Source organism: Pinus tabuliformis, chromosome X, assembly GCF_031772625.1.
Source record: "Pinus tabuliformis cultivar Carrire ecotype Pingquan chromosome X, CPIR1, whole genome shotgun sequence".
Taxonomy (NCBI): domain Eukaryota; kingdom Viridiplantae; phylum Streptophyta; class Pinopsida; order Pinales; family Pinaceae; genus Pinus; species Pinus tabuliformis.
The window spans coordinates 1,535,053,423-1,535,065,466 of NC_142308.1; the positions used below are offsets into that span (position 1 = coordinate 1,535,053,423).

A 12,044-nucleotide genomic window follows, 5' to 3' on the forward strand; every position below is an offset into this window, starting at 1 on the left:
GATTCTAGCAGCAATGATTTCAGTAGCACTTAGCAATCCTCTATTTCCTATACATCCAATATACCAAATCAAAATCATCTTAAAGAAAAATATTTAACTAACCTTACTCCCTCTCACTTAGGGAGACCACTATACTAATCTTGTATAATTCATGAAGGTGCCCAAGTGCCTAATCTACAATTTTTTTTTTAATTTCATATGACCAAACTCTCTTTGGTCCAAGGCGCATGTTGTAATACAAAGGATCCACTTGGAAAACTGCTTATCATGGGATTCTGAAGATAAATAATCAAGCATTCCATGCCCCTAATAACACACATGTTAGCTCATAAAACCAAATGTCAAAGTCATACCTTCACTTCATTAAATGATCATTAGATCAACTCTAGAATTCTTGCATCAATTTGTAACTATGATACCTACTCATTTTCTTCCAAACCCAAAGGCAGCTTCAAAAAATGATTTTTCCTCTAGTATCAATAACCAGTAATGCATGAAAATATCCTATCATGATCCTCTCCCTCTAAACAGGAATCCTCTTCATTAATCAGGGAGACTTCAAGTTGTATTCATGGTCAGGGCTCTTTCCCTCTTCTTCTTTTTTTAGGGGGCATGCTAATCAGGGATAGCTCCATAGTCTTCTCCATTTTGATATTGAGAATTTGAATAAGTTTATTCATTTGTAATGATTTCTTCCATGTAGATTTAAGGTGAATTGTAGTTGAACATATTGCAATCCATATAGGGTTCTTCAAAACATGCCCAACTTCCACTTAGGGTTGTAGGAGCTCTAGGACGAGTCACACTTGCAATAGAGCTTGCATGAGGGTAGGGTGAATTATCATAATTTTCCCTAAATGATACTTTTAGTTCACTATTGTCCATCTCCAAGATATTTTGTGCCTCCACCCTATTCAACTCAGGAAACCACACCTCATAAAAAAAATTATCAGATCCAGCCATGTCCTTGCTCATTGGTAGAATATAATTTGCTAGCATCTCATTTACAGCATCCTTCGGGACTTCCTTTCCCATTTCCTTAGAATGCTTAGCTGATCTTACCTTGATCTCTTCTGGACAAGGGAAGATAATAACTTTAATATTGTGATAGTCCATGAAAGCTCTTAGCTTTCGTTTATGGGAACTTTTATAAACAATGGTTTGATCTAGGATGTAACTGTGAGCTACTTTAGTTGCTCTATATAACAGTGTGTTAAATATTCCAATAGCTTTATCCATCAAACAATCAAACCTTTCCCCATAATTGTGTTTTCACAACAATCCTAGAACCTTCATTTTGTCTAGCGCTAAATTTATCCCAAGAACCATATACGGCTTATCTGGATGGTCCATTTCACACTTTTTGACCCTTCTCTTTCCTTCTTACTGCTAAATTAAGGACCAATTATCCCGTTCCCATCTCGAAGTGCATCATTCAAAATCTTGTAACCTTCTAGTGGAACAAGACCATCCTCAATGTTGAATTGTGTCTGAACCAAAACATTTTCCAAAAGCACACGAGGAAATATTGTTGACTCCCAAGATAATTTCTTAAGGGGGGTTTATGTGACCCCCAAACCCTTAGGACACGAATCAAATTGTTTTGCTTTAAAATGAAAGTTCAACCATATGCCTACAACACACACTGTAGTATCACCAACACAGAAATTTGAACCATAATCTGAGAACTTTCCTCCTATTGAAAACTCATCAAATCCAAAACTATGTTTAGTTTCACCAAGTTTTCCCATAGTGTCATCACTTTTTGAAATGTATCTTCCATATTCACTAGTTGTGTAACAGTGACATTATAAGAAAAGTGATATTTTCCCCCTCTTAGTCCTATAGTTGCACAAGTTCCTGACTAATCAGTATGAAAAACCCTTACGATGCAAAGCATGACCTTCAAGACCATTGTGTTCAAATAAGAAGAAACACAAGTAACCAAGGGCAGGGAAACCATGACCCATTTTATATCAATATTAAATCAAGAAAACTGTGAATTCTGGACTTGAGATCATTTGGAAAGAATATGTGGCCCTTCACACAAAATGTGCTCCATAGAAAACTTGATAACGTGTCCTAATTATCCTCCAGTAGATCTCAAACAACTGCACTTAATCAATGGTTATAATTTTATCTTTATCAAGGGTCCTGCATAGTCCTAATTGTCTTTTCAAGGAGAATGGTTCTTTTAATCACCTCCTTCTCGGAGCAACAATTTCCTGCAAAATCCTCCATCCTCAGGTTGGTCTTTTTTTAATATTTTGAATGTTCGTAAGCGGGAGTAAACAACCGACTATAATGAATTAACATTACCAAAAGAGTAGAAATTCATAATGATACTTATCTTGAAGAAGGATACCAGCTCCCTCTTAATCTAGGCATCTTGTCAAACATGAGGCACTGATGTTCATCAACCATATGATAAAACTAACTGAAGAGAACAAAGGGATATAGTTGAGCTATTCTAATTTCATAGATTCTACCAATTCCAACCACTATACCATTTTCGTTTTCTTGAATATGAGCCCAACTAGGATTCTTCACAACAATCATGGATCATATCCAAAAAAAAGTTTCCAATGTTAATTTCCAGTTAGGACACCTTCATCGTATTTCCTTCCAAAACCTAACCATAAATGGTCCCTAGGGTTTCCTTCAAACCCTAAAATTATTTTAGGTCTCCTTTAGCTTAATCAACTCTAGAATTGTTTCACCAATGGCTTTCTCCTTGACTTTCCTTCATGACAGCTCTGATACCATGTTAATTTTAGGGCAAGTTGATGCATGTAGATATTTTAAAGTTTTCTTCATTACTGTATATTTATCAATACCATTTTATCATCATCATTAACATATAACAATAGAGAAGTATAACAGAAAGGACCAATAGAAGAAAATTGGAGACAATAAGGATACCAGTATTTAGGTCATAGACCAGGGAAAATCCCCATAAGAGGGAAAACCCAAACTCAATTCTTCTTATTTAATATTAAGAGTTTAGCAAAAAGAGATACAATGAGATGTAGTACATCAAGCCACCTAGGTCCAACAATATATGTTCGTCCATAAAGACTCTTCAATGTCCCTTTGTTGTCACTGGGCCACCTTGGGCCATACCAACCACTGTCATAGGGCTACTTTGGGCCATACCAACCAAACCAGTGTCACTGTCATAATCAAATTATCAAGGTCATGTTGCGACAACTGTCATGTAGGTACTATCATACTATCACCAATTTAAGTGTTACTTACTTTTTTATATTGTCATGGACATGTTATCATACAATTTTTTATAATGGTACTGACATATTGTCATACAAGAGTGGTCACAAAGGAACTTATCACAACTGTCACAAGAGGCATTGTCATGTTGTCTCACAAAAGCATTGTCATGTTATCATGGAGTTACTATGATAAAAATCTAGGTCACTGATATAGAGGTACAACCAACCATCATACTCACATAACAAGTATGCAAGCCTTAACACATATACTTACCTTAGACCTCATCCCTTCAGTCTTGTAGCCTTGCCTTAGTCTCGGTCAAGCCTCAAATAGTGATCTCCTTATCTTCCTCAAGTTTTAGCCCTTATCCTCACATTGTAGCCTCAGACCTGTGAATTTTTCTAGCTCAGACCTGTGGCCTAGTCTCCTCAAACCTGCAACCTAGACTCCTCAGACCTGCGACCTAGATTAGCTTTGACCTGTGGCATAGGTCTCCACAAACTTGAGGCCTAGTCCCCTTATACTTATGGCCTAGTCTAGCTCAGACCTGCGGCCTTGTACATCAGAGATGCAGACCCTTAATTGAGATTCCCATAGCCTTGAAATCGCATTCATTAGCCTCATATGCTCGCTCCTTTTAGTCTTATACTTCGCATTACTTGTGCCTCAGTCATGCCCAAAGTGTCCATCCTTAGAAGCCACAAATATTCACAGAACTTCGGAACCTCCTATGTCATATAATTTTCCATACAAATTGGGATACTAAGCCTCACAAATAGGCTTCAGATGTGATTTTTTGAATTATGCTTTATGGGACAAAGAGATGCTTATATATAGAGTGATTAGCACATGAATGGGTACCTCTTTAAGGCTAGTCGACCTGTCATATTGGAGGGAAATATAGTATATTTCAAATCCAAAATTCATCTTATATTTAAGGTCGACCCAAATTTTGATCGAATTCAAATTTCACTTTCTCGCCATAAATAAATTAAGTTGAATTTGATAAGATGATATTTCTTTGGCTAAACAAATAATATTTCTATTTAATACATTTGCTCCATAATAATTACTAGATGATATGGGCTAGGGAATTCTTCCCTAACTACCCAATTTCAACAAGTAGGCCTTCCTTTCTATAGTTCATATGGATTTTCATCATTGTTTACCTGAAGTTGAGCTTTTTTCATGATATAGATTGTTTCCCCAATTGCCTCCTTGCAAAATTTTGTCTGTAAATCAACTTCCAACAGCATTTTTTTTGTAGTATGTTGTACAATTTTTTTTCTTTCTATTATTCATTTTTGTTGTGGAGTCCTAGCAACAAAAAGTTCCCTTTTGGTTCCATATTTTTCACAAAATTCATTGAATTCTCCTGAGGTGAATTCCCCACCTCCATCCATTCTTAAGCATTTGATCTTCAACTCATTTTCATTTTCAACTTGTATTTTGAAATTTTTGAAACAATCTAGTGCTTTTGATTTATATCTTATAAAAAATACCCACATCATTCTAGTATAATCTTCTATAAATGAAATAAAGTACCTTTCTCCTTGTAGAGTTGGATTTCTAGTTTGACCACACAGATTTGCATGAATGATTTCCAGAGACTTTGATGTTGAGAATTCCCTCGATTTGAGGTTGGTCCTAGTTTTCTTTTGATGTTGACATAGTGCACAAACAAAGTTTACTAGCTTTGAGATTCTCGAGATGTCTCCTACTGCTTGAGTTTTGCTAATCTTCACAAAGTTATCAAAGGTTAGGTGTCCCAAATGCCTGTGCCACATATAGATTTCATTTGCTTGACTCGTGTAGCTTCTTTCTTCTTGAATTTCACTGTGAATGTATACATTATCTATTGCTCTTACTCCTCTTCCTTCTTTTTTTCCTGAAGATGATTTCCTTATCTCACAGTCCTTGGAACAAAATACGAGATCATGTCCCTGATCACATATTTAGCTGAAACTTAGAAGATTATTATGAGCCCTTCAACGTATAGAGAATTTTGTGCTTTCCCCTTGCCATTGATGAGACTCAATGTGCCTTTCCCAACAATTTTAGAAGATCCATTGTCTCCAAAGGTCACATTTACATCCCTTTTTTTGCTTATAGAGATGAACTTTTTTTTGGTCACCTGTCATGTGCCTAGAACATACATTATCTACAAACCATTGATTTTCCTTTTTATGAGCACATAAATCTAGACTAAAATTCACAGAGGTAGATTCTCCAAACTTTTTCTCTTTACTCTAGAGGAAAATTTGTGCTATATGGCCTAGATTATTGAATTTATAGCCTAGATTATTGCATTTATAACATTATAGAATATACTTTGACATAATAGCAAAGGATTTATAAGTTATGATTTGACCTTGCCTCTTTGGATTAACAATATTATTTTGATGATTAGCCCCATAAGCCTTGCAATGTTTTTCCTAATGACCAAAATTTTTATAAAAGAAATAGTGACCAAGGAAAATAGTTTGATACATGTTACGATAATCTTTCCTTGATGAGATATTCCTTTCAGGAAGGAGTTGCTTCTCATTCCTTGGTCGAACTTTGTTTTCTGCAAGGTTAGAATGATAAGATCCTTTAAGGACATCAACAAAACTTATAGGATTTTCTTCATGATGAACATTGGTTTCTTCTTTTTAATTGGGATATTTTCCTGTATATCCAAGTCCATATTTGTCATGTATTGGCATTTAAGAGATGAGAATGACATCCAAGGTATGGGAATTCTTCAAATTCTTGTTGTCTTTGTCTAACTCTCCTTTTAGAGATACAACTTCAACTTCCATTTTTTTGCAATTTTTTTTGTTTTCCTTAAGCTTATTGCTCAAAAGTTCTTCTCTTCTTTTAGATTATTCCTTCTTGGTTTTGAGAGATTTGATTTCTTAAGATAACTTTTCATTCTTCTTTCTAAGTCTCTCATTTTCTTCTATGGCACTAATCAATAGTTCCTCCACATTTCCTTATACTTTTTTTGAGATTTCTTCTTCTTTTGGATTATTTGTTTCATTTGTGAAGGTCATGAATAATACTTCACTGCTTCCACCATATTATTATTCTTCCTCAAAGTCATAATTGTCTTTTTTGGCGAAGAAATTCTTTTTGTTTGAGCTTTTCCTCTTGAAGGTTTTTCTCTTAGGTTCATCTTCATCATCATTGTCATCTTTAAAAAGGAATCTTGTTGCATAATGTTCTATTTTACCACATCTAAAGAAAATGAGAGGTATCTTACCTTTGAGTTTGGATCCTTTCTTCAGCGTCCTTAAAAAAAATTCGTTTCAATATCAGAATCATCGTTGTTGCAATCACAATTATTTCCCTTTCTTGATGTATTGGATTCCTTGAATGGGGCTTCCCCATAAGTTCAATTTCCTGACCTTGTTTCATGTGCTATGAGAATTCCATGAGTTTATCCATTTATAGAGAGTCTTAATATTTTAGTTCTTCCATGGCACAAACCTTGGCATCAAAATGATCTATAAGAGATCTCAATAGCTTTTGGACAATCATAATTTCTTTGACATATTCACTTAGGCATTTTATATAGTTGAATACCTTATCTACTCGGAGAAAATAAGTAGCAATATATTCTTTATCATTCATCTTGAGACTTTTAGATTTCCTTCTATAGATTTTAAGTTTTGCCATTTTGCCTTGGTCATTTCCTTCATAAATATGGATGAGCTTGTCCCAGATATCTTTAGCTATTTTAATACCCATAAATTTTGTGAATTTTGAATATGACATATCACTTACTCTAGAATTAAAAGCCTCTTAATTTGCTACATATGCTTTCTTCCCATCCAGATCTGTTAGAAGAGGATATGGGATCTTGTATCCATCTGTGACAGATTGCCAAACTTCGACTCCAAGAAACATTAAGTAGTACTCCATTTTGATGTTCCAAAAGGAAAAATTGTTCCATGAAATTGGAGGACCTTAGCATCTTTACTGGCCATAATAATTCAAAAATCCTTCTTCCTGTTGTTAGGTTGATCTTGACGAATCTTGCTTTGATACCAATTATTGGAAATACTAGGAGGGGAGGTGAATTAGTATTTCTTTCAATTGTTATATTATGTTAGCTAAGATTTTTATCACAAGTTAAACCAAAACACAAGAAATAAAACCAAAAAAAAATATTGATGAAGATAGTGAGGACTCCAATCCTCTTTTACAAAAATTCAGGCTCCAACCTATAAAATGCAATCTATATTTTTTTCAAGGCTCCAACCTTGAATGAGGACTCCATTTCTCAATTATAAATCTAGGCTCCATCCTGATCTCTCACAAGGATCCAACCTTGTTTGAGGAATTCAATCCTATATTTCACAAATCAGGCTCCAACCTTTAACTACTTTAAAACCTTTTCCAAATATCTACTTCAAGATGTCATCAAGTGGCTTCAAGACTACACTTAAAAACTCTCCAAGGTCTGCTCCATAAGATCACTTCAAAGACACGCTTTAAGAGTTGCTTCAAAAATTCTTCAAGGATTGCTCCAAGTATTCAATAATGATTTTAAGATGGTTGCTACAAAATTCCTGTTAGTCTATTAAAAAATAAGGTTGCTCTAGTCTACTCAAAAAATACTGCTTCAAGATCTCTAATAGTTGCACCAAAAACTTTTCAATAAGTACTTCAAAATTTCTTCACAAGTTGCTTTAGGGTCTCTTCAAATATCACTTTTAAAATATGATTAAAATCTTCCCCAGATCTATTCCATGGTCTACTCCAAAAATCACTTCAAGCCCGCTCAAATAATTCTCCAAGTCGTAGGTCCAAGTCTAAGGTAAGTTAGGTCGAGTTGCGTACCCTACCTCAGGGCAAAGGTATGTCCTACCTCACGAACCAAATCCTATGCTACCTCAGATCCAAAACCTTGTTACCTGAGGTCCAAATATAGAGAGACAAGTTCAAGGCCGAGATATATTCCTTAAGGTCAAGCTCTATTTCTTGAAAGTTGAGGATTGTTTCTTTTCAACTAAGGTTTGTTCCTTGAAGGAAAAAAATTGCTTCAATGAATTCTTAAGTTTTGTTCCGAATCTTGATCAAAAAATTACCAAGAAAAACCATAAACCTAGAACTGTAACCAACAACCAAAAACCTTCTTCAATTCATCCTATTTTCCATGAGATATGAACCTATAAACTCCTTTTACAAACTCGGGCTTCTCTCACTTCTTTCTTGGACGAGTTGGAGGTTGAAAGGAGGAGAAGCATTGTATATTTATACTAATTTGATCATACTTGAACAGACACATTTTTGGGGGAGGGGCCTACTTGATCTTAGGTACGCCATCAGAGAAATTTTGAGGTATAAAATGGGTGTCCTAAGGAATATTATAAAATAATGGTGGAAATAATAAAATAAGATTAGATTACCTCATCAAGATTTGGAGGGAAAAAAGAAAAAACTACTTTTTGAACTTGTATTTTCAACTTATCTCCCTACGATTTTACTTAAATTTTGAGTGGGAGCACTTATTGGATGCAAAATTTAATTTTTCATTCAAGGAGTACCCATGTTACATAGTTTTGTTGGACTCGACTACATGAAAAATGTGAAATACATGAAAAAACGTAATTGTAATCACGCTTTTTCATGTATTTCACATTTTTCGTGTAGTAGGGTGCATTGAAAGTATGCAACATGGGTACTCTTTGGATTAAAAATTAAATTCTACATCCAACGAGTGCTCCCACTCAAAATTTAAGTAAACTCGTAGGGAGATAAGTTGAAAATACAAGTTCAAAAAGTAGTTTTTTTTTTTTTAGATATCTTTTTACTCCAAAAATGGTGAATCGTCCCCCATGGGTGACATCATCATATTGAATCCTGTTTTTTCTTATAAAGTTGATTTTTGTTATACATTTTTGTTTTGAGGCCCATTTCTAACCTCAAAATTTCTCTGATGTCGACTTGATAGAGGTTGAAGTAAGTGGTTTTTCTTCTTGAAAAATCCATTTATCTTTAACGAGGAGGAATTAGGAGGCATGCAAATGCTTTTTGGAAAGGGATTAATGTCCTCTACAGGCCTATTTAATTTTCCTCTTGAGTAGGACATTCCTTTGACATCAATAACAAATATTCTTCCAACATAACGAACCTATCAACTGCTTGTACAACACATGATCCGCCTATTTTGAATATGAATTTGTCACCTTCTTTATATTTGTGATATTGGGTGTGGACATAGGTTTGTAGTCCTCCATCAAAAATATGTTCAAGATCTCAACTTCATACTTACCTGACCTAATGAATATCTCTCTTGATTTATATCAAGCTTCCAAACCCAAGAAGTAATGCAACATGTCGATGTCCTTTGTCTTGAGCTCAGTTTCCATTTTACACTTTGCAACGAGTGTCTTTGCACATGTAAGAAACAAATAATCTACATATAAAACCAAAATAAGAAAATAAGTCAAATAAATATACAATATAAGTTAGGATTTGTTTCACTTTTGGCAAAGTCCATACTCAACAATATCCATTGGTCCTTGAATACCATGCTCTTTGGGCTTGCTTGAGTCCATGCAAGGATTTATTAAGCCTCCAAACATGGGACTCCTTCCCATTTACCTCAAAGCCCTGAGGTTACTCTACATCACTTCTCCCTTGATGTTTCCATTAAGGAAGGTTGTCTTCACATCCACATAATGCATCCTCCATCCTATAATTGAAGATAAATATATAATTGCCCTAATGTAAGTGTAGTTGGTACCTAGAAAAAATCCCTCCTCATAGTCCACTCCTTGTTTCTAGGAGAACCTCTCGCCACAAATCTCACCTTGAACTTTTGGATGTTACCATCTACAAGATGCTTGATTTTGTAGAGCCAATTGAATTTATTACTGACTTCCCCTTTGGTCTTAGCACTATGTCCCAAACATCATTCTTCATCGTGGAGGTGTACTACTCCACTATGGCATTCTTCCCTACTTGTTGTTTTGTTGCCTCCTAAAAACTAGAAGGCTTGAAATCAATGATGTTGCTCATCAATGTCATCTATCTAGGAAAATTCTTCATATGATTTCTTTCCCTAAATGCGCTCCTAGTAACCCCTACATACTCTTGAGCATCCCTCAATGTATGTGTGAATCGTTAAGTTCTGTTGACATAACTAGAAAGAGATAAAGTATCCTCCTCCTCAAGTGAAGGTTGTCATCTTATGAGTGTATTTGGTGACTTTGGGTCAACCTTCAGAGATTCTTTCTCCTCATCCTTTGTCACTAGAATTCGCTCATGTGACTTCTTGGATGCAAAGTCTTCCTCAAAATTTAAATACCTACTTATTATTTTCTTCATTTTATTTGGAATTATGCCTTGCATACCTTTGAAGTCTCACTGTAACCGGCAAATAAACCCTTAGTGTTGGAGGGCTCTAACTTGGTTTTCTTTACTATAGGTACATGGATATATATTGGACAATGAAAGATGCATAAATTACTCACCTCTAGCTTCATACTAGTGAATGATTCCTTTAGTGTCTTGTCCTCCAAGATCTTTTGAGGAAGCCTATTATAGATGTAGACTACTATGTTGCATGCTTTTTTCCAAAGAAACATCATCAAGTCTTGGTCATGAATCATGGACTTATCATCTCCTATTATGGATAAATTCTATCACTATGAAACCCCATTCTATTGTGGGTTGTATGAAATAATTAACTCATTTTTATTCCTACCTCATTGTATAAATCCTTGAACTATTAGAGGTATAATCATACCCATTATCTGAACTAAAAATATTGATTTTCTTCCCTCTATGGTTCTTAAGAAGATCCTAGAACTTTTGAAACTTGATAAATACTTCATACTTTGTATTTAACAATTATATCAATGTCTTGTGAGATAAGTCATTAATGGGGGACTCATAATACATGCTCGTTGTGATTAATATTATTGATATTGGTCCACACACATATGAATGCTCCAAGTTTGGAATCCCCTAAATGTATTCTCCCTACGTGGGAAAGTATATTTGGAATGCTTTACAAGTGTGCACCCTTAACATATTCCCTGTTTCTCAATTTTTTAAGTCTCAAAGACATGTGACTATCTCCCTCAGAATTGGAAATGTTATGTAATGTAGGTGTCACATCCTCTTGTTCCATATTTTCTATGTTATGAACTAGGGCTCAAACAATTTCACCCTATAACACATACAAGTTTCATTTTGTGTGTTGTTTCTACACTAGATTCCTCTGGATCAATAATGAGTGTTAGTTCTTGAACTCTACTATATAACCCTTATCTTACATAAATGAAACTAAAAGAAAACGTTTCTTGAGGCCTAGAACAAACAAAACATCATCAAATTCTAAAAAATTAACTATTTAGAACTAAAATGGAATGGTACCAAATCCTAATAATAGGTACTTGGAAACATCACCAATTTCAACCTTGTTGGAGCAGTAGCTTTGGAGAGGATTTTTGGGATTTGTGTAGAGGAGCACCACACAGGAGCCTTTACAAAAGGGTCGGCCAAAGGTCAATGCGTGAAATGTGGGAAAGACTTTAGGTTATTTTTGGGGTTTTACCTATAGTATTAGGAATTTCCCATAGTAAAAGTAGCTTGTTTTATCAGCTTGGTGCCCTAATGTAAAACTATAAATAGATAAAGTCGCAAGGTGATAGAGGAGATATTTAAGTAATGGTTTTATGCATAGGTGAAGTTATAATTAGAGATTGAATGTATGTTTCACACTGTAAATTGAGGTATTAGGATGGTGAGTCATGATAGTTACAATGTAACGAAGGTTTTTCTAAAGAAATACAAATATTCATTGGGTTCAT

General features: G+C 34.8%; 1 pseudogene; it reads right to left on the minus strand.

Moving 5' to 3' along the window:
* Window positions 1–705: 705 nt before the first annotated feature.
* On the minus strand, window positions 706–1,970 carry LOC149145897 (uncharacterized; annotated as a pseudogene).
* Window positions 1,971–12,044: the final 10,074 nt, after the last annotated feature.